General features: G+C 45.2%; 1 protein-coding gene across 3 annotated transcripts in view; it reads left to right on the top strand.

Annotated features, from left to right (window-relative positions):
- Nucleotides 1-23,036, top strand: part of RNF43 (ring finger protein 43) — a 59,855-nt gene that overhangs the window by 8,407 nt on the left and 28,412 nt on the right. The window lies entirely within an intron of this gene.

The following is a 23,036-nucleotide window of genomic DNA, read 5'->3' as shown; positions in this document are numbered from 1 at the left end:
ACCAAGAGTCAAATATATGAAATTTTGGTTTGTAAACAAAGCGGAGTTGTAAGCTAAAGCTCAGTATAGGGGTATATACCACACTCAAGCAATTCATATTCGTATTTTATCATCCTCATGGGCTTCCTTCCATTCTAGGGCTTGAGATTAGATGTATACAGGAGGACAGGGTATGAAGTAGGCATAAGTTGCATGGATGATTGTGGTGGTCTCTTCTGGCTTCAAGTTCTGTGAGTGTATTTATTTATTTATTTTTAATATCTCTTTATTTTCCCCTTATTTCACCGCCTGTAAAGAACAGGAAGCGTTGTACTGCCTTTCATTTGCCCATAACACTTTCAGTCTGCATTAAGGAATCATAATCACATCTCATGCTTCGGAGCTTCGGGATTGCTGCCAGCACGGGTCAGGCGGGAGGTGGCCAAGAGCTGTCTCTGGACCTTTTCACCATTTTTCTAGGAGCATCAGGGACTGGCCTTCCCTCAGAACAAGGCACTGGAACATATAGGTCAGTGCTCAGAGGTAGCAGAGAGAGTATTGTTTTGAATATGCCTATGTTTTATGGGTTACTCTTGTGCAGATCACCAGCTCAGTGGAAGGTTCTCTTCCCCCCTGCAGCCACCCCATCCAAATTACCTGAAATTTTGGGTGTGTAGCCTCTTCCTCTGCAGCTTGAGACATGAATCATCTGCCTAGATCAACGGATGTGTTCTCACCTCGTCACTTCCCTAACCCTAAAGGGGATAGTTAAGGGCATTAGTGGCCTTTGATCTCCTCTTTGTTCTCCATCTCAGTAATGTGGTCTCCAGTGATCGAGTAGGTTAATCTAATGTGTATTACTGTGCTCCGTATCAGGACAGTGGCAGGAATGGATTGCCATATACAAAAATTGTGACTAGGTAGCTGAATTAATTCCTTTGGCTATAAACTCTATGAAACAAATTACAAGCTTTTTACCAAGTTCAGTTATGATGTGTTAATTTCAAACATAAGTGAAGCAGTTTGGGGATTAAATTTGCTATTGTTTTGACAAAAGGTATGTGAATTCTAGTTCAAAATCACATGAAAGAAAAGAATTTACACTTCCTACATCTAAAGCACTTCAGCAGCTGTTGTTCCAAGGGGTCTTTGTTCAGCTAGGTGGATTTGCTCAAGACTGCTGGTGCATCGCCGCAGAAAGGACACGCGCTGCAGAAACTTGGGAGAGAGAGACATTGGGATTGAATTGGATCCAGGTATAAAAAATGGATAGCATTCCAGTCCTGTTACAGATGTGTGGCGGTTTTCTTTACAAAGGCCCAAAAGCCCAATAATGGAGCAGAGCAGGTGCGGTGAAGACACTGTCTGAAAAAGGGTTTAGGGCAATTGCCTCGTGGTAGAGCAGAAGCGGCGACTTGAGGAGGTCTAGGTAGTGAATGGAGAACACTGGTTCTTTCCTTAGTTGAATTTTATGCAGGGTCCTGCACAAAAATGTTGCTTTCAGATTGTTTAAATATAGGCAACATCTCTGAGGATGTGAAAGTCAAATAAGAAAGAGTGCATCGTGGCAACTCCTGTCACCTCCTGGGTGTCAGTTTGAATCACAGGTTAATGCTTACCAAGTTAGCCTCGTTAGACGACCACCCAGTGTAGAAATACAACTTCATAAACCCTACGTTGACTCTGTTTTATACTAAGAGAGCTGACATGTATATCTGTTATTGCTTCAGTCTTGGACCATGTTACTTCCAAAATTATCTTAACAACTTTTATTTACTAAGACAGTTGTATTCCAAAGTAAGTGGAACCTCACTAAGGTCCTGAAGAGATGAGCAGGAGTTCTCCCCCTTCCACTTGTCAGCTGGACCTCAGTTATTCATTCATTCTGTAAATGTCCTGAATGGCAGTCCTCATTCCCAGCCATGCTGTGGGTGCAGGTATGTCCCTGAGTGTCACTGCCAGAGACTTCTGTCCAGACATTTCCCTAGGGCCACAAAAATGTCTCTGTCCTCCCTGTTACCCTCTATTTCATCTGGTCTCATTCATACAAGTGTAAGATGCCCCAGGTTATATAGTTCCACTCAACTGTTGGTTTTTTTTTTCTACTCATCTACTCTCTGATGTTTCTTTCTTTTATCACTTACATCTTCCTTTTTGTTCAGAACAATGTTTATTCTTATTATTTTTCTGTACATGTTCTTCTTGATCACTGCCAGTGCACAAAATGGTTTAGGCTGTGGCCTGGCATCATTTGCGTCCAGCACTTTCCTCTCCTTCATGCTTCTCTATGGTCATCTGGTCTTTCCATTTGCTCCTTCAGAGTACCTCTGATCTCCGTTTCTCTCTCAAGCGGAAGGAAGGTGGCTGTACCAAAAGCTGTTATTTGTCAGCTTGTAAAAAATACATACCTCCATGAGAGATGCAGATGCCTGATTTGAGTGATGGACGAGCCCCGTGTACTTGTACAACATGCAGCTCCTGTAAGCCGTGTGTTGAAAAGGACCATCAAAATGATTTGTGTAGGCTCTTGGTTGGGAAATCACAGTGTGCCATTTCTGACAGCTGCACCTAGTTGAGGCCTGAGTTGGTGCCGGCTGATGCCTTCATGCCCCGTCGCTGACTGCCTCCTTTATGGTTGCTTTCTCCATAAAACAAAGACTGGGGAATGCCTGTGAACAGGTCCCTGCTGAGCCCTCCCCAAGAAAACCAGCCATAGCTTTCTTTGCTGAAGACACCTGAGTGGAACATCTTGTGTTCACATGATGTCACAGAGCCTTCGACTGGCCAGGAACCTCTGATGGAGATCAAGGCGCGGGAAATGCAGCAGTTATGGGGCACTTCAACTACATCCACTGCACTTCAGGGAGCTGCTAGGCAGGGAGCCCAGAGGGTGAGAAGCAGTGCTGGCCTTGGGTTTTTCCAGAACCTCCTTCAAAATCCTGCTTCTGAAAGGATGCTCTGTGACAGTGACAATAATGCATGTTGTTCCTGCAAAGATGTTGAGAGAGAGACTGAAAAATCATCCGTAGTTCTGTTTTAATGCAGAAAGAGGAATTATCTGAAATTGGATAAGGTTGTCAAAAAGGAGCTGAGAGGGCAACTGAGAATTATATCCTTGCAGGTGGCGTGAAGGTATTTAAGGACACTATGGTAGGAATTAAGATCAAATGTACCTCTCAAGAAATACTCAAAAAATGATAAAATCATATCAGCCTACCTAAACATAAGGGTAAGACAGTATACGAAAGCATCCTGAAAAGGAAAAAAAAGTGGGTAAAGTGAGAAAAACAAGCTAAAAATATGTGAAAACATCATGAAAAGAGGAAAAAGAGAAATAACCTGAAATTGATAAAAACCTGAAAAATAGATTCTCTTCAGTCACATCAGAAGCAGAAAACTTGCCTGACAACCTGTAGGACCTATACAAAACTGAATTCTAAAAGAGGCACTTGGGGCAGCTAAACTCATAGCAGAAAAATGAATGCAATTCTTTTTGTGTTTTCATCTGTCTCAGGCTGAAATGTCTGGAGATGAGATGGTGATGTAGATAGACAAAATTAACATTATCAGTCACCAGGATCAGATGGTATTCACCCAGGAGTTATGGAGGGTGGAATCGTTGAACTTTTAACTATGTATATGAACTCTTCCTTAAAGTCACTGGAAGGTGTCTGATGTGATACCAGTTTTTCTCTGGGGTCCAAGGCATCCACAAAAGCCTAGACCAGATGCTATAAAATCTGTATGGAGTAAGTTGGTAGAAACTATAAGGCAGAGTATTAAGAAGTGGATGTGAAGGGGTCAGCAGGTGCATCAGTTGGGTAGGTCTGGCTGAATTTCCAAAACGCCCAAGTCCCTCAGCAAAGGCTTTTAGGGAAACTAAGACATAGCGTAAGAAGGAGGCTCCTGGATAAATAATTACTGGAAGATAAGCAGCAGGTGGTAGGAATAGCTGGCAGATTGTCACAGTGGAAGAAGCTGATGACCATAGTTCTGCAGGCGTGCGTGCTGGCAGCAATGCTGCCCTGAATGTTTAGGCATTTGGAGACCGAGGGCTTGGTGATGTTTTAGTGCTTCCCAATACTAATTTGAAGTAATGAAGACAAGGATTAGCTCTGAAGCATTGCAGAGGAACCTTATGAGACTAAATGCTGTAAGGAGATGCTTGTGGAAAATCAGTCATTTCTTTATATTAAGGGGGTGGGCTCTGATTTGTCCATTACCACTTAGAAATTGTACCTTGTGGCTGTAATAGATTGTTCCATGCCAGTGTCAACTTAGTACCTGGTGGTTGTCACAGAGACAAAAAGAACATTAGGAATGAAAAAAGGAGAGAATAAACCAGAGAATATTTTTAAGCACCTGTAGAAATCCATGATACATTCACATGCTGAATGCTGTGTGGAAGTTCAGTTCCATTGCACACCTTTAAAAAAGATGTAGTAGTATTGGAAGAGTTTTGGAGAAGAACGTGAGGATAAGAAGAAGTATCAGATGTGTTTTATACAAGGAGCAACTAACTGGACCAATACACTTCTGGCTGGAAAAGAGGCAGCCAAAGGATAATATGGAAAAGATCTACAGAGTCATGAACAGGGGTTGACTGTTAGTCTTTTTCGATATGAAAATACTGGGGCATCACATGAGGCTACTAGGAGCCAGGTTCAAAAAGAAGTGCTCTTCATACGCTGTGCAATTAACCTGTATGATTCCTTGCTGCAGGAACTGCTATGGATGTTAAAAGTTTACAAAGGTTCAAAAACCACAGGAACTAGGGAATGGGAGAAGATTCCATCAACAGCTGTTAAATAACTGGTCCCAGTTTTGCCTCAGGAAGTCTATAAAATGCAGCTTGTTGGAGGCCTGGAGTGTCCTGGGGAGAAGCCCTGCATGCTCATCCTGTTCATACTTCTTTAATAATCCATTGTTGGCAACTGTCAAAGCAAAGATCATGGGCTAGATGGACCTTTGGTCTGAAGCTATACTGCTGTTCTTGTAGTCTCATCTTCGACAGAACACCTATTCAGCCATTGGGCCCACCACCTTCAGCACCAGCCCTTTCCAGTCCACCTCTGGTCTGCTTGGGCAAGTCTCTGTGGAGGAGGTGTCATAAGTACATCCTTCGCCATCCAGTACCAGCTTTGAGCTTGGCTGTTCATTCACTTAGAAGGCACTGTACAGTTCCCTGGGGTCTGTTATCACAGATCTGAACCCATAGCTCTCACCTGGTGCTGCTAGCCAGTGCTGGATGCCTTTGACACTTTGGCCTTCATATCTTCCTGGAGGTACTGTTTTTATTCCTCATCACCCTCAGTCTGCACAATCCCATCAGCTGCTCTGTTGGTGGGATAATAACCATTATGATTTAGGCAGGTATGCTCCCTGCCTTGGTGTGTTCTGTAGTGCAATAATACCTAGTGGAATATCAACCCAAATGTTGCTATAGGTTCTTATTTTTCAGAGCAACATCTGCTTCTCAGAATGGCTTAAATGAGTGTGCATTTGGACTCTTACTTGTCCATCTTTGTATCCAGCCATGCCCTGCACATTTACAGCTTGACGTGTAAGCGACGGAGGAGGAAACCTGGTACCCCTTGAGAAACAGCACAGTCACTTCAGCCCCAGTGGCAAGAGGCAGAGTTCCGTATGTGATAGGGCCAGGTGGGCTGTGTCTTATGAACATAGGGTGAGATGTGGAAGTTTTTGGTCATAAACCTTCACTACTAATTCTCATCTTTAACAGCTTCAGACTACCTTTGGCCTCTTCATGTTGGTCATCCCGCATAAGTTTGTTGTGCCCCTTTGCAATAAAGCCTCTCTTCCTCTTGCAAATGTACCAAGATGACTTCAAAATTTCTCAGGATCTTGTTTAAGAAAACATGAACACCCTCTTAATTTTTTTTGAGTATTCTGCACTTTTCAGTGCAGAACGTACAACCATTGTCCTTCTGAATGATGCTACCCCAGCTTGGATATTCCAGTTATGGCAAAGTCAGAGTTTGTGCAATCAGTTTCTAGCAGGGTGGCTAAGTAATATATATTTAATTATTTTATTGAGTTTTATTGCTTGCTGCATGTTCTCCATCTGTGATTAGATTAAGTGCTCAGTTGAGTACATTTCTCCTAATATTGAGATGCCATTGTCCCAACTCCAGTCAGTCTTCAGGAATAGCAAGAGTTATCCTGCAGGCAACAGTGAATGTATCTCTTGTGACTCCTGACCTAGTACATACAGTTTGCCTTTACAAGTCTGGTCTTCCTAAAGAGGTAACTGTCTTGATGGAAGACTTTCTTCAAGGGTGTATAGACTTCAAGGGTGCAGAATAGTAGGATGCATGTGTCTAACTCAACGAAGAACTTGCATGCTGCTTATGTTCTTTAGGAATCCTGTCTTTGGTGCTGCCAGGAAGACCCTAGCACTGGGTGCATCCATCAGGAGTATCATTCCTCTCCAACAACATCAACCAATGTTGAATTCTGGAACCTGTGACAAAACTGTTATCAGTTCTGTATATCTAAACCTTCAAGCGCACCTTGCAAACATCCTGCTCCTGTGCACCAGATCTTGGGATGTAACAAGGTATCTTACTCCTTCCACCTGTTTCTGCCATTTCTGTCCTCCCTCTTCTCCCTTTTTTTGGGCACAGACTAGGAGCCCAGCTGGGCCCAACACCACAGCACCCAGTCAGTGCTAGGGAGCAAGAGCTGAGATGTGTACTGTTCAATTTTGCAGCTTCCTGACCTTTTCAAGGACCTCTGTCACAAGATACCATTGTGTCAGGAGGCTGCTTACTAGCACTGGATGTGTTCTTTCCTCCTCGTGTTCCCAATGTGTTGTGTATATTGTAGCCAACCCCCAGAGTGTTTGGGTAGAGTACATGCTGTTAGAAGTTAGCTTCTCTGTATCTCAGTGTCAGGTATTCGCGTGGTTGAAATAAGAACCTCTCTACGTATTAGAGAATATATATATTTTTACAGGTCTGTTGGCATATATCCCTTGCCTAGGGAGGGAATCATGGTAACCTGTGCACAGCAGCTGCTTGGCCACCCAGAAGACCGGTTGACATAGAATCACTTAAGTTGGAAAAGACCTTTAAGATCAAGTCCAACTGTAAACCAACATTTGTCTTGAAACAAAAAGGACTGTGCCAGACATCTTCCTACTGGGGGGAAAAAAGTAGAAACAAAACCAGAAAAGGGACACCCCCCACCCCACCCCCCCGCCCCCGTAATCCTGTGGCCATCAGCTGAATTACTCTACATTAGTCATTTAATGAAGCCCCTAAATGTGCAGTAAATGTCCATAAGTACTCTGTGCTTTTTAGGAAGGTCTGGTTTACTTAGAGATACCAGATAAATAAATCAGTTCACTTGTTCTGGGACATAGAATTCTTCCCCCGACATGGGAGGTGTTAAGTAAGTCAAAAATAGTTTCAGGTCCTTGCCAACTGTATCATTTGCATTTTAAGGTCTTCATGCTCAAGTAATTTTAAACCAGATATTCTGAAATCCCATCCTTGCTGTTGAAAGCTGTGGAGCCAGGGAATCCAGTGTGCCTGGCAGGAACCCAGCATCAGGAATGCTGAATATATCAGTGGTGGAAAGCTGTTTTAGCCGACAGGCTACAAATGAGAAATGTGGGATAACGTCTGAAGGGACAGTTTGCAGAAGCAGTGGGTTTTGCAAAATTTACTTCCACAGGTGCCAACAAGTGCTGGCTCCGTTGCCTACAGGCCAGCCTGTTTCTTGGATTCCTGGTAAGCGCCTTCTTGGTTCTGTAGTCTGACGGATTAATTGATACCTGTCTAATCCCCCGAAACCCTGCTGCAAGATCAGGTGAGATGCATTGGTGGTGATCCTGTGGACTTTGGTCTGGCTGGGACAGGCTGGGGGAACACTAAAGCCAGAGCTACCAGAGAAGCTCGTTTGTCCTCCTTGACCGAGTCACACAGAAGTCAGGACATTTCCTCCAGTCCCTCCTCTGAACTACTGCCTCTAGATTTTGATGCTAGATAATGATTGTTATTATAGAATCACAGAATGATAGAATATTTCAAGTTGGAAGGGACTCATAAGGATGATCAGAAGCAGCTTCTCTTCTCTTAGACATCTCATCCCTACACAGACTCGTGTTTCAGTCATTCTGGATTGTTTGCTGGGACTAATAAGCAGTAACGTATAGATTACACCACTGCAGATACCTGAACTTCTGTCCATCTGAGGGTTTTACAGTTTTCTTTGACCCTGTGGTCCTACAATTCAGTATGGAGCTTTGGGAAAGGAGCGTTGACCTCTATCCCAGCATGGGATCCTAAGCAGGGTCACACCATCCAGACAGCGTGATAACATGAGCCTGTGGCAGCTTGTTTATTATTCTAACCATGTTCTTAAATGTGACTGTCCTGGTAGCAAGAAGCTCTGCCAGAGGGTGAGAAAGACCTGCTGCTAAATGCCTTGACATCCAGCGGCTTTATTCCCCCTTCCCAGATAAGGTTTCTTATATGCTTTGCTAAGGTCATATCTTAAGTTTCACTGGAGCCGGAAAATAGCCCTTCTCTTCCCTCCAGTGAACCCCAGATCTTCACGGGCAAAGTGGTATGTCTCCTCAGACGTTTGATGTCAAGCAGACCATCTTCTTCCTGTCTGCACCCAACCAAACCCGTCAGGTGGCCTCTGTTCATTTGTGTCATGAACTGGGAGATAAAGAGGTGCAGTGATACTGGTAATTGCATAACATGTTGTATGAGGAGATGTGGTGATACTGCCTGAGTGTTCGTGCCTCTGGCTGTCAGTAAATTCCATCAAAGGTCAAGTTATACAATGGCCTCTCCAGTGGATGTCTCCATTCTTGACATCTACAGAGCTGGCGTGCAGAGTTCCATTGAACTCTGTACCGTTGCAGATGCTTCCAGGAATGATGCCAAATTAGGTGGATTGTGGTTTGCAGACCTCTCTGAAGCGCTTGAGATGCCCCTCCCCACTTGCTCTTGAGGAGAGCCAGAGAGGGAATTAACGCTTGGAGTTACTCGCCTTCTGAATATGTATGTGCGTTGTCATTTGAAGAAGAAAATAATCTTAACAGATAGTAATTGGGCCATTTGGAGATGTATAGTACAAATCCACATTAACTGCTTGCTCTGCCTGCACTGAAGCCTTGTGGCTGGGATGAGTTGCAGGCCCACAACAGACAGGATGTCCATGAGGATGTCCATACTTACCGTTCTGAATACATACACACTGACATGTATCTCAAGGAAGACTGCCCAATGATGGTAAGCTTTTTTTCTTCTTCCACAGCGGCAATCTGACCTTTGTGCCATGACTTATGAAGTGAGGGAAAAAAAGGTGAAATGAAACTGGTGGTAAATACCAGGGGTGGACATACTGCTTTGAGTAAACAAGATGAATGCCGATATTGAGAAGCCTGATGTTTCCATGAAGGCAAACTTCCTTGTGTTTATTTAATTCTGTTGTTAAGAACTTTGAGAGATTTTTGATACCTTATAAACTCTGGTTAAGCATCTGTGTGAGCATGTGTTTAAGCAGGTGGGCTGAAGAACTGTAGATGTTTTGTGAATATTCCTATGCTTATCTAAAAATTATGTAGGACTTGAAAAGTCCTGTAGAACCCAGGTGAAAGCTGCTGACACTTAAGACCTTTTGCGATTTTTTTGGAATGCGTTTTATGTTAGCACCGATTTGAAGGAAATTTAGGAAGATTTTATGTTGAATTGTTGCTTGTCTGTGTCCTGGTGGAGACATCACATCGCCTGGGGATGTTGGTGACAGTCTGGCTGCCTCTTGGCCGTGCAAACTAGCCCATAGTTTGGGCGTATGGTAAGGATTTCCTTTGATCCAGCATGGCAATTCCTGTGATCTTCAATCTCCCCAGTCGAAACTGTACTCAGGGGAACACATCTGATCTTTTGACCATGATGTCACACTGGCAGCCTCTGTTCATTTGTTAGTTTGTCATCATACCGTCCTTTCATTATCGACTGGAAGGTCAATGAAGTTGGTTGTTTTCGGAGTCGGTGCTTTCAAGGGTACAAGTCCCTCATCCTCTGAGTATTTTCTGAGCTCTTTGTTCCTGTAGTATATTGGTGCCTGTGGCTATATCTGGACATCCATTGTTCCCATGTGGCCAAGACATCAGAGCTGGTGGCAAGCCTTGTTTTTGATGTTATTTAAGATGGTGCAGAACTTTGTTATCTACAAGAAGACTGCGAGAAAGAAGTAATCTGCTTCTCTATTTGATTGACTTTTCCAGGTAGTTCTTAGGTAGTTCTTAAATTACATAATTTCAGTTCCATTTAAATGATTAAACTTAAGTGATTAGAGCAGGGTGAAGAAAAAAGAGCAATGCATGTGTGTATTGAATGCCATTCTAATTAATTCTTCACCTAATGCCTCACCTGTGGATACTGAAGTCTCGTCTGTATGAATGGTTGGAGGCTGGCTGTTGCGCATACCTGAATTGTTCATTAAGAAACTGCATCGCCACCAAGTTTCCTTTTCTCTCTTCAGTTGAGAAATGAAACGTTCTGGTGTAAGGAACTAACTGAAACACCATGTTTATAAAATGTTTTTGTAGAAGTGATTCTTTTCGTTATGCTCAGTTGATGCAAAGCCCAGCTGGGTGATGTTTTCATCCAGCTTTGAAGGAATCTGTGTCATTTTGTCTGTAACTGCTACAATGATGAAGACTTGCCATACAGAAATCATATGGTTTTTAACACAAAAATGTCATCTGGTAGGAAAAAAAGATAGTTGTTTGGTCAAGTCCAGTGCTAATTTCTGCACAAAAGACATCCATGAGCGATGGCGGATGGAGAGAACCTTGAGTTTCAAAGTTATTTCTCTTTCATCTTTAAATTCTGATATTCAGTTGTGTTTTGCCAGAGTTCAGAGTAACTTCAGGAATTCAGCTGTCTTTCAGATATATTTACAGGGAAACGTATCTGTCATTTCTGTTCAGGCTGCACCTGTAAGCCGATATCCTTGGGTTTCTCTTAGTTTCACTACTGTGTTTTGCTTTGTTTTCCACCATGTTTTCACAAGATAAGCATCTCTCAGTATATTTCCCCTTCATTTCAGTAATTGCCTTCTCTAGTGACCGATTTCCTGTGCTCTTCTGTTCACGTAGTGCAAGATCTCGTGTGCAGCCCAAATACACCAGTGCACAGAGCCCTCACTTAAACATATTATCGTCTCAGGTAATTCATTAAAAGCTCCTCAGAGCATCAAAAGGAAAAACCCCACAAATTTCTCTGAACTCACTCCCCGAAGACACAGCCTGTGTAAACAGAGATGCTTACCAGATGCCTGGAAATTTGACGTCATCAAACACTGAGGTGGGAACTGAGTTTCTTTCAGGTTTTCAGAGTTCTTTCATTGAAATCATTTAGCCCTCTGAAAATTCCATCCAGGTGTTATTAAACTCAGTGCCACTGTTGTGGCTGGCTGCAGAGCAACACAGAAAAAGAAGGGTTTAAGTATATATAGAAGATTCAAACCATAAAGGAATTGATGACTGAAACACAATAACTGAAGTTCTACATCAAATAATCTAGGAAACAATTTTGTCTCTTGAGGCCAGATGTGATAATGCTTTCTTAAAATGAGCTAAGCAAGTATTCAGCTATATTCTACATCCTCAGAGCTCACTGTAGTGATCTTACCTGTTAAAAAATCCACCTTGATAACCACGATGCAACCTCATTGAGAGGCAAGGAGATGGCTAGCTACCTTGTAGTGACATAAGAATGCAATGTACTTTTGCCCGTTATTGACTGGAAAGGTTGTAAAGTCGGATAACTGAACAAAAGTCAAGTTGATAATGCCTTTTCTCTTTCTTCTTACTGCCTGGTAATACTGTTTCAGTCTTACTTGGACAGTATTGGGTCGGTGTTTATATAGGCATAATACCATCTGGAGCCAAGCAAATACAGATTATTGCGTTGCATCTTCACTCTTCCGAGGTGTCCAGCAGCCTCAGAATGAGCCAAACCAGTCTGAGGACAGCAGGAGAGCAACCGTGCTGCATCTCCTCCGGGGCCTCCCACAGAGATACCAATGATAACGCCAGCCTTGCTAAACTGCACGATCGGTTTATTTAACATCAAAGCCTGGAGCCAGGTTTAAAGGAAGTATGAAAGCCTGAGTCAAGAGTTTAATTCTGTGTAGGTTCTTCTACATTGTTTATTAGCGTGTTAGATAGTGTTGAACCTCTTCCATCAGCGCATGGAGCAGCGTGGGTACCTGCGTTCATCAATTGTTTTGTCATCATCTCCTTAGGGTCAGGATTTTTGTGTAGAAGAGTGATTTGCTTTGCTGGTTTTAAAAGAATAGTTTTCTTACATTTATTGGATAATATGAAATCACTTTTAATTAGAAGTGAACAATAAGATCTGCAACAATGTTTATTCCTCCAGAGAATCCAGTCTGCACTGCTAGATTTGGTCCCTCCAAAAGATTGTCTTCTGTGCAGACAAGTTTTTCCTCATTGGTGGAAAGTCACTGGAAAGGATTGGGACTTCTTGGGGTCAACTGATCTAACACAGCGCATGCATCCATGACAGGGCAAATGAACCACGTACTGTAAGGGCACAGTGCTTTTGGGTTTGTCTCTAAAGGGAGATGAGGCAGCTAGCTCAGCAGTCCATGGGCCACGTACATTGGTGTACATGGTAGATGCTTACCTTATATCCCTACCTCTAACCAGAAGTTAGGAGAAGCAGCCCAGTAGGAGAAGATTAAGCTGGGTATGTCCTCCAGAATGTCAGCAGTCAGGGGCTTTGGGGGCACCTGGGCTGGAAGTGACAGAGAGGACATGTGGATTGTTGGCCGGGGTGGATATGCATAGCTTTCTGCATCTTGCACAACCTCCACATCATCTTTAATCGGGGAATGTAACTCTGGGCCTGTGAAAAGAATTCTTTTTCTTTACTTTAAACCTTATATTTGGCAGTGGTTTGAGATGCCCCCTTCATCCTTGCATTATGAAGAATAGTGAACAATTAGTCTGTATTTATATTATTTACGATGTTCACAATTTTACAAGAGACCGTCCTTTCTGGGTAGAGCATTCCATACCCTGTTGCTACGTGTCTGCTTTTGCTACCTCTGTAATTTTATATATTTTTCTATGTGGAGATAGGGTGACCATTACCGAATGGACTGTTCAGCAGGAAGTGTACCACGGACAGTATTTCCCAGCCCTCTTTTCCAGTACATTCCAGACTTAGTTCGCTTTTTTGGATAGTGCAGACATATATAGAGGGAAAAAAAATATATATACAGTGCACACAAATAGTGTGATGTTTTCAGAAAATATTCCAGAATTATTCTGGGATCTTCTCTGTGTTTAATTAGCTACTTTAAAGCCTATCATTTTGTCATTAAAATTAGAATGATTGTTTCCCAGGCACATCCCCTTGCATTCATTCAGTGATACTGAATTTCACCTGTCATTTCATTGCATAGCCATTCAAGCTGCAGTTACACGTGTAGCTGATCCCAGCTGATGGCTCCTTGCTGCTGAAAGGAAGAAGGCTGGCTCTTGTCTCTTTTTTCCCCTAATTACTGCTTTCCCGCACCCCTATTTTCCATGCCACAACTCACCCCTCACTTCCTGTGGCCCCAGTCTTTGTGAGACCCTTTCCCAAACCTGTCCAACTCACTAAAACTGCAGAAAATGCTCAACTTTACTTGTCAGTTTCATTTTCTGATGTTTTCATAAGCTGCTCATGGAGAAGTCAAGGACAGGGTAAGTAGTGGGGAATGTGTGGCCAGGAGCATGGGAGGAGGTGGGAGCTATTGGCATCCAGTTGCTCATTAAGCCATACTCCGAGTGGCCTGAGATCCTTCATGCAAGTCTTCACAATCAGCTTGAGATTGGATAATTCAAAAAAATATTGTTTCATCTGCAAATTTTGTCACCTCATTAATTTACCCTTTCCCAAGTAATTTATGAACATGCTGAAACACTCTGCATGGGAACTTCCTGAATTCCTCTGTAGTGAACCATGATGCAAACAATTCATTTAGCTTTTTTTGCAAATATTTTTTGAGTGCATCTTTCATTCCCTATGTTATTTGTTAGCCACAGAAACTCACTAATAGACGTCCTGCTTCTGATGTGTTGAAAAAGGCTTTATTGTTTGTGTGTAAGCCCCTAGCATGTTTTTCTCTTTTGACCAGTCTCCTTAACTTGCCAGGATTACAGGCTTTTCTGCTCTCATCACTTGGATGCAAGTTCCACTTTTCAAAGGTTGCCTTTTCCTTCTGGTATTCTCCTTTCCTTTATTGTCCACTGTTGGGCTTTTGGGGTCCAGCTAGGGTCCTTTGCTCAATGATGTAGGTTTACTCCAAGCCTCTAGCAGGAGTAAACTCTGAACAATTTCTGTATCACCTAGAAACATTTAACCTTCTCACCTGCTTTCTAAAATGGTTTTTTAACTACTTTGCTTATTCTTGTAATTTTTTATGGTTTGAAGGTTTTGTTTTATTTATTTATTTATGTTTATTTTCCTTTCCTACAAATAAAGGAATTTTGAATATATAGTGGTCACTATTACTTCAAGCCCAAACCCTGTGTACTATGCAGGATTGCATCTACTCTGGAGATTTCTCCAAGTTGCTCCATAAAGAATTTGTTAAAAGATACCTAAAGCTGTCTTTTGGTGAGACCTCAATACGGCATTAGCCCTGCCTATATGGTGATGAAGTCACCCATTAAAAGCTTTTCCACTTTTGTAACCTTGCTAGCTTCCCTTAGCCTTTCCTGGTCTCTGGCAGCACCACGGGTGGGTGGGTGGTTGGTAGTTTTAATACTTTTTTTTTTTTTTTTTTTTTTTTTTTTCCCCACCCCCCATACAGGCATGGAATTTCAACCTACAGATCTTTGGAACTCTTCCATAGGGTTAAATATATAGTAGTCTACTATAGTATTCCTGTATCTCTATTATTACAGCATCCTCTGGATTAACGCGCTTACCATGAATTTCCCAGATGCTTATGAAATTAATATTCTAATTAAAAAGTAGGCATTTTGTTTTACTCAACTTCAGGCTTGGATTATGTGTTTGAAAGATAGATATTTTTAATATAGATATATATACACACGTATATATCTGTATATATACGTGTATATCAGTAAACACATATACATACATATATATACATTTATTGACAGACATAGCAGTCTTGTATGGTGGGTATTAGTGCAATATCCTGTTTTTTAGGGGCAGGAACTGAGACAAATTTTATATGCAGATCCCAGCTATGAATGAATAAAGCTTGACATACAGAATTACTTTTGGAACCTAAAAGAGCAGAGCGGTGTGGTGGGTGCTGCTCGAGAGGGGAGCACCAAGCACTCTGCATTGCCTTCTGAAAGTGCAAGGAACTGGAAGATGCTCACTTAAGCGGCTAGCCCAGAGCAAGGCAGAGGCAGAGCTTGAATCGGGTACAGACGAAGCACTGATCGAACGTCTGCAGCACTTAATCTCTGCAGATGTTAATAAAAGTATTAGGCAGGCAACATGTTTCCTCTTGTTTTGTTATGGTTGAATTTCATATGCAGACAGCATGCCACGAACCTCGTTTTGCCTTGCCAACCCCTCGCACCAGCAGCAGCTTTCCCGAGCCTCAGAGGCACCACAAGTTCTGACTCATTTACTTAATATTCCTCTAATGAAACTGCCCAGAGCTCTGGACCTATTCTCCTCCAAAACAATCTTTCTCCTCCCTGTTTTTCCACACCCTATGCTTTCTTCTCAGCTCCCGTCACATTCCTAATCGGACTTTAGCCGAGCTTCCTTGCGCAGACCGTCCCCTGCTGCCAGCCCTTGCCCCGCTGCCCAGTGCCTTCCGCTCCCACCAGTCCCGCTGTGGCCAGGGGCTGAGGACCAGCCCGCAGGTCAAGGCAGGGGGTGTGGGGTGGCAGTGGGGGGACCAGACGGCCATTATAGTGAAACCAGGAGGGTGAGGAACAAGCAGGCGTGTTTCTGCAGCCATGGTACGATGGGCAGAGGGGGCCAGCGCCGTCTCCTCCCCAGCCCGGCTTTCTAGCGGGAGCCAGGGTCACCTGAAGCTGCGCTCATTTATAGGGCATCCTTCGCCAGAGACCGCGGGGCTGCAGCAGGGCAGCTTGAACAAGCAGAATGTTCCTTGCAGGAAGGATAGGAATGGCAGAAAAGGCTGGGACTGGTCAGTGGGAACCCCCCCTGTACTGCCTGTAGTGGGCTGGAGGGTGCTGGGACAAGCAGAACCCCAGCCCAGGGGCTACCACCAGAAATAACCAGAGAGCAGCTGTGGTAAGTCTTGCCCAGCTTTGGTGAGGACCACACCACCACCTGAAATCTACATGTGACAAGGGGGTGAACTGCAGACCTCGTACACCTTCGGTTGTGATGATGGGGGCCAGAAATGGAGAGCTGCAGCTCCTTCCCCCTGCCGCAGGTCCATCGGCTTTGCTTCCTCCTGGCTGAGAGGCAGGTGCTGAACATTGTGAGCAGCAGGACAGCTGGGATGCAGCTATTTATTATATATGTATGTTTTTGTATTAGCTAGTAGCACTGTGTGAGAGACCGTGAAACCCGATAGCAAAGCTGTGTGGTGGGAGTAGAGGGAGAAAGAAAACACATTTAGGGGCAGCCAGCACACCCATGCGTTTTCCAAGATGTGGGACAGAAGTGGTGCTGGAATGGGTCTGGCCCTAACTGGACTGCTCAGGGTGGCATGGCTGCGTCAAGAGATGCTGGTGGGCTGGTGGTGTTGCCATTGCTCATGATGTAGAGATCTTCAGGGGGAGTTTCAAACCCATTCTTAAAGATTTCTGCACTGTGGGGTTTTTTGTGTGCCTGTATTTGTTATTTTACTGAAAAATACAGTCCACTTTGAAGGACTTTGGTCCTCATGGGAAGAAGATAGGGCTGATCCAGAGCAGGGCTGGCTGCCCAAGTTGCGGAATCGTGGCAGCCGTTATGAAAACTACAGGAGTGATGCTTCTTCACAGGGCTGAAGCCTGTGATGCTTGGCTTCTCAAGCTCAGCACTGATGAACAAATTCCTTGCTCCTAAGGAACATGTTCTGCCCAGTTTGCAAAAACAGTGGCGCTTTATGATCCTCAGGATTTCTTTTTATAGGCGTTGATTTAGACAGTCATGGATTATTCGGTGGCATCTGCAGAATCACTGCACCCAGTGCTTGCTGCAAGCAGCAGTAGTCTGGTGGGGCATTGGTATTTAATGGGGGGTGGGATTCCCTGTGACCCAGTTTCATGGTCAGTGGATAGAGGATTTCTTCCTCCTGAGTGGCTCCAGGAGGATGCACAGGTAGGTTTTGAGCAGCAGGAGAGGAGGGTTTATTTTTGGGTGGATGGTCTGGCTGGCGAAGGATGCGTGGGGGCGGGGAGGGAGGCAGGGGGGGCTGCACAGGGCAGGTGGGCTGGGAGATGCTGGGGATGGGCTTTGCCTCTGCAGAAGGGTATTATCGGGGTGGGGAAGGCTAGGTCTGTCCGGGGGTGCACGCGGGAGGAGCGAAGCCATTTTCTGTGCGCGGTGCAGAACGTGCAGGCGGTTAATGAACCTTGCGAAGGAGAGGGCTGGTGTGTGTTATTGTCGGCGTTGCACACACAAAGCTCTCCTGGGCCGGCTGCTCCTGCAGCCTGTACAGACAGGCCTGCGCTCCTCAAAGGCGAGGGATCAGATTCTTGCCCTCCGGGGGTTTCCAGCCAGCCCGCAGTTCAGAGGAGTCCTTTCTTTCTCCTGCTGTTCACGCCCTGCAAAGAATTTTCTATCAACAAAAGAAATTGTTTTATAATCAACTTGATGTTCATCCCCAGTCCTGGGGTATGAAAGGAGTTTTGAAGGACCAGGGGAATGGAGTCTGGAAGTCGTGGAAGCAGGGGAGAGTAGCCAGTGGCACAGCCCAGCCAGGACAGGGTGGATGGGTTTGGGGGGCACCCCAGAGGCAGTGAAGCTCTCGGGTGCGGCTCCGGGAGCGGGGGCCTTGGACAAAATGCCAGGAATGGAACAGTCCTAGAAAGAAAGAAAGGGTTGGGGGGTCCCTGGTACGTGCTGTGGTAGGCTGAGAAGGCTGTTACTCCTGCAGCTTCTGTGGCTGAACTCTGATGGCTCTGTTGGGTGCTCCATCATGTGAAGACCCTCAAAGTGTTGACTGGAGCTTGGGCTGTGCCTCAGAGTCAATATGCCTCAGAGTCAATAGCACCGTGTCATACTCGGAGGATTTTCTTTGAACACTGTTGGTCATCGCTGCAGAGAAGAAGCAGCCTAGCTGAACCCTACTTGATGGGAGCCCTGCGGTGGATCTTCTCTTCCGTGCAGAAGTGGGAAGTCATGAGAGCCTGGGGAGGTTTCATCAACATCAAGTTCAAGAGCTGTGGGAAAACCTAGGGAAAGAAGGACTTTTTCTCCTTGAAGAAAGTTTTTTTGAAGGAAGGTTTTGCAGGGCATGGTTTTCAGAACCGCAGCACACAGATGTGGGTGACCAACAGATTTTAGTCCGTCCCTGCCGGCGGAGGTGCTGGAGGGCACGCACGGCACATGGCTGGCCTTGCAGCTGGGAAGGACGGACGTCATTCCTGTCTGCAGGAGCGTGAAACATGTGTGGTCAAGGTGCAGGCTCTACCGGCTCTGAAACACAGCTGCCACCAGCATCTGCTGTAACAGTTACGCATCTGCCATCACTGTTACAAATGGTTTATGGTGGGAGATAGGGAACTTGCCGTTTTTATCACAGACAGATGCCTTGCAGTCTCCCCTTAAGTGATGGAAATATTAAATGTTTCCAAATCCTATTTCCACTATTTCTCTGCGTATTACACCCTTGTTTGTAGCCCAGGTCTCATAGTCCTACTGTGAAGCAACTGTTGCTCATTTCTTTGCCTTTTCGGGCTGCAATTACATACATCCTTTCAGCCTCTTAAAGCAAAAATTTCTCAAAGCTCAGAAAAAGCTGGGGCTCAGACAGCCCGGCTGTGGCTTCAGGATGAAGACCGGGCAGGATGGTGAGCAGGTTGCGGAGGAACATTGTCAGAAGGAAGGGCTGCCAGGGCACAGCCTCCCCTCTCAGGACACGTGGGTGAGGGGTATTGGCAGCCTCAGGCTGGGCAGAAAAACGGTTTGGAGTTATCTGACCATACTGCAGGCTTTTGTAAAGCAGCTGTTGCTTGCCTTTGCAGTGCGAATGTCACTGCCTGGGTCTGTGGTAGTGGAGTCAATATTTTTTAGAGAAAGATGGAAGCATGGGCTCAGGAGCTGGACTCGGTTACCTGACTGGTTTTCTTGGCTTCCATAAATGTGTCCAGAAGCTTGTGAGTTTGGAAAGTAATTTTTTTTGTGCTTGCGGAAGGCGGTTTTTAAATGTCAAAGTTGAAAGTACTTTTCCTTAGCAAAAAAATCACCACCAAGCCATCCAGAACTGGCTGGGCATGCAACCGTCTGAGCAGCTGGGCTGACTCCATGGCATTTTGTAGGAGATTTTTAGGGCTTTAAAGGCAGCCCCATCTTGATGTTGTATCTCCAGGCAGGAGCACACGCTGAACAACACACAACAGCCTTGAAGCTGTTTGTGTCAGAATTGTTTGCTTACTTAATTTTAAAACGACCACATCCACATAATCAGAGGGATTGCCACATCATGATGCTCTGGAAGTGTCCTTTGGCACTTGATTTATAACAGCTAAATAGCAATGGGGTCAGTGGCCAGCTGGCCGCCAAAGCAGGAAACTGAGTGACAACAAGAATAAATAGTGTTTCATGGAGCTGGAGTGTCTGACAGTGCTGGGAGCTGTGAGGATGGATCAGGCTCCAGAATATTAACCATGGCGAGGGCTCCCGGTGGTTGCTCAGCTGTCTGCCAGCAGCGGTGGCCATGGGAGCAAACGGCATATGGATTCATGCCCCCTCCCTGCACACACATGTGCCCCTGCAGGAGCAGGGGCATTGTATTGCCCACGAAGATGATGATTTTTGCTGGGGATGGAAGGAATGATTGATACAGTTGCACAGAATTGGCATCTCTGCAGGTTTCCAAAGAATGAGAAACAGCCATCCTTGGACAGATCTCCAGGAGAAGCAGCAGTGTTTGGGAATTCCCCAGCCCCTGGTAGCAGAAGTGATTGATGCGAGCTGTGAGGTTGTAGGATTGGTAAATGAGAAGTACTGGTTGGGCTGTCAGCCTGCCCACGCTGTGAGGGGAGCTCGTGATTAACAGCGCTGTCATTTCGGGTGTGCCAGAAGAATGGCAGGCACTTCGCAGACATAAGGACTTGATCACAGACGCGGGAAGAAAGCTGAGGCCAAGAAGAGTGGGAAGGAGGGGCTGTGACACTCTTCATGTCGATTAGACTCAGCAACGAAGGTCACCTCCAGACGATTTTTTGGTATTAGAGGAGGATTTGAATGCTTCTCCAGGAAAAGTGCCACCCCCACCACCCCACAGCAGTTTGTCCAAGCTGACCTCAGTGGTTTCCTGCCAGAAATACCTGTGAACAATAATGACTTGTTAATGATTTATCCCTCAGTTCTCAAGTGCCGCACTGATTCCTAATACAACAGAAACCATCGAAGCAGTGCTCTGCAGGCTTTAAGGTTTTGGCTACAATGGCTTTTTGGCCTTACACAGTGACAGGGATGTAGATGGCATGAGGAAACCAAGGGCTTGGTGTATTGGGCAGTGCAAATGCACTTTCTTCGGTGTAACATTATGGAGTATTGGTGGGAAAACCAACTGACGTGTACCAGAGGAGGAATCAAGCAAGCTGTAACGAAAGTATTGTCCCTTCCAGCATTTGCAGACAGTCATGAGCAGGCACTTGAGCAGTTTCCACATGGTAACATCAACGCCAGCGAAGCACAGCCGTATGAAGGGTTTGGTTTCTGCAGAGAGAGCTGCACATTCGCGTCGTGTGGAGCAGGCATGGCTCTGGTGATGTCTGTTGTAAGAACAAGCTCTCTCCTTTCCTGGGAGACGGGCGCCTGCCATTTCACAGGCCGTCAGGGCAGGAGTATGGAGTCTTATGGCATGGAGGGGTGAGGCACAACGTTAGAAAGCTGTTCTCTGTGCTTTCAGCACAGCTGTGTAATAAACCCTTGATCAGACATCCTGCCTTGGTGAGGGGGAGCCCAGCAAGATGAAACGCAGCAGATACAGAGGGAGAATCTGTGATTGCAACGACCACTTCCGTCCTTCAGAACCAGGAGAAAAGGCAGTTGAGCCCAGGAACCGGAGTCTGCATGAGTCAACACAAGGTGTAGATGGCTGATTTTACACAACACAGTGTCTAGTTTTATTGCTGAGCAGCCACATCGGAAGCTCCAGACAGTGCTAGACCCTCTTTCCAGTGGTGTTTCTCTGGCAGGGACCAGCGTCGTTGTTAAGAAAAAGTCAAAACAAAAGCAGAATGGGCAGGTGTCAGGCTGGCAGCTCTGTCCATCGTGTCTTGTAATCTGCAGACCAGAGAAATGAGGGAGAGACTGCCCTTCTGTAAGCAGGAGGGCTTTTCTCCTTTCTGAACTTCTTTTAGTCCTAACTAGCGTGACTCCAGATGTCCTCGGCATCCCGGCATCCATCCTCCCTTTGGATCTCAGTCCCCTCTTGAGACGCAGGATGATGAGAGTTGGATCCTCCCGTGGAGGCGATGTAGCAACTAACCTACTTTCACTGCCTCAAACAAATGGCCTGCGAATGGCTCCCTTCCGAAAAAAGCCGTTACAGCTTAGTCAGTCAGTACCATTTTAATGTGGCGGTTGGTTGAATTACTGGGTGTCCTCAAATAAAGACGGTGGGTAGGTAACCTTCTACTGCATCACATTCTGTTGAGCAGGGAAGTTATTTCACTTTCTGCCCCGTTTGTCCCTGATGCTGTGTCTTATGGCTCTGTGCTGCTCGGAACACTGCAGCAGAGGTGGCTGAAAATGGAAATTTCTCCACCTTTTTGGCCTCAGCCTCTTGAGTACTGGGCCAAGAGCTGTGTCATCCTTGTCCCTAAGAACCTCCACGTGGAGACATGCCCTTTGGTGATGAATGCTGGAGTCTTCAGAGGCTCCCAACAGGCTGAAGCTAAGGGGAAGAGCTTTATGCTTTCCTGCTTGGAGCTCCTTTCAGTCTGCTAGCCCAGCTCTTTGAACGGCTGTGGCATCTCAGTGGCTGCATGCCCCAGGATGCAAGCTTGGCTACGTGCAGCAAGGGCGGTAATAGTCAAAGGTGCAGCTGAGTGTTAACGGAGATCGCTCTTGGAAGTCTCCTGTGAGAATATCTTCAGTGAAAAAAAAAAGGAAGTTATTGACTTAGCTGAAATCCTTTGTTGGAATTCATTTGCAGAGGATATTGTGGAAGAAAGTATAAATGGGGAAAAAGGGTATAAGGTGTGTTTGTGAAATCCTTCAGGGTGTTTACCAACCTCCAGATCAGTAGCTCATTAATGCTGGAAAGGTATAAACAGTGGAAGACCGCTCTGAGTGGTCTTTGCTGGCTTGTTAGAGATGGGTGACAGGGTGACATCAATTTTGGGTCTGACCCCACATGCCTGTGCTGAAATTCTTCTTTCTGCTCAGCATCTGAAGACGTCAATGAAATATATTTCCAGACAATTCCAATGTTGCTGTCTAAGCTGCTGCAGCCTTGTGTGACCACGTGTTGTGTGGCCTTAAAAAGAGCATATGTGTCTACATTGGAAGGGGGAGGCTGTAAAGGAGCTGGGACTGGGACCAGACACCCCATCTTTCATGCCTTCTGTAGCAGCCGATGAGCTCAGCATCCCCAGGAGCAGGGAGCTGCATTCTCGGCATTCCTGCAGCTCCTTAGATGTCAGTGATGTCATTGATAGCAGCCAGGGAATTGAGGATCCCAGAGGGCCTGAACTCATGTCTTAGCAAGTAAGCGTAGGAGGAACCGATTTTTGTAGTGTACTGCACTGTACTAGCAAGTTTTGTTGAATCAAATCACAGCAAATATATTTGCATCTATGTTTTTATCTCCTGGCAATACTACAACATCCAACAAGAGAGGTACTTGTGTCCTTCACCAGC

The sequence above is a fragment of the Falco biarmicus genome, chromosome 1, assembly GCF_023638135.1.
Source record: "Falco biarmicus isolate bFalBia1 chromosome 1, bFalBia1.pri, whole genome shotgun sequence".
Classification (NCBI taxonomy): Eukaryota; Metazoa; Chordata; class Aves; order Falconiformes; family Falconidae; genus Falco; species Falco biarmicus.
This window is presented reverse-complemented; position numbering and strand designations above follow the sequence as displayed.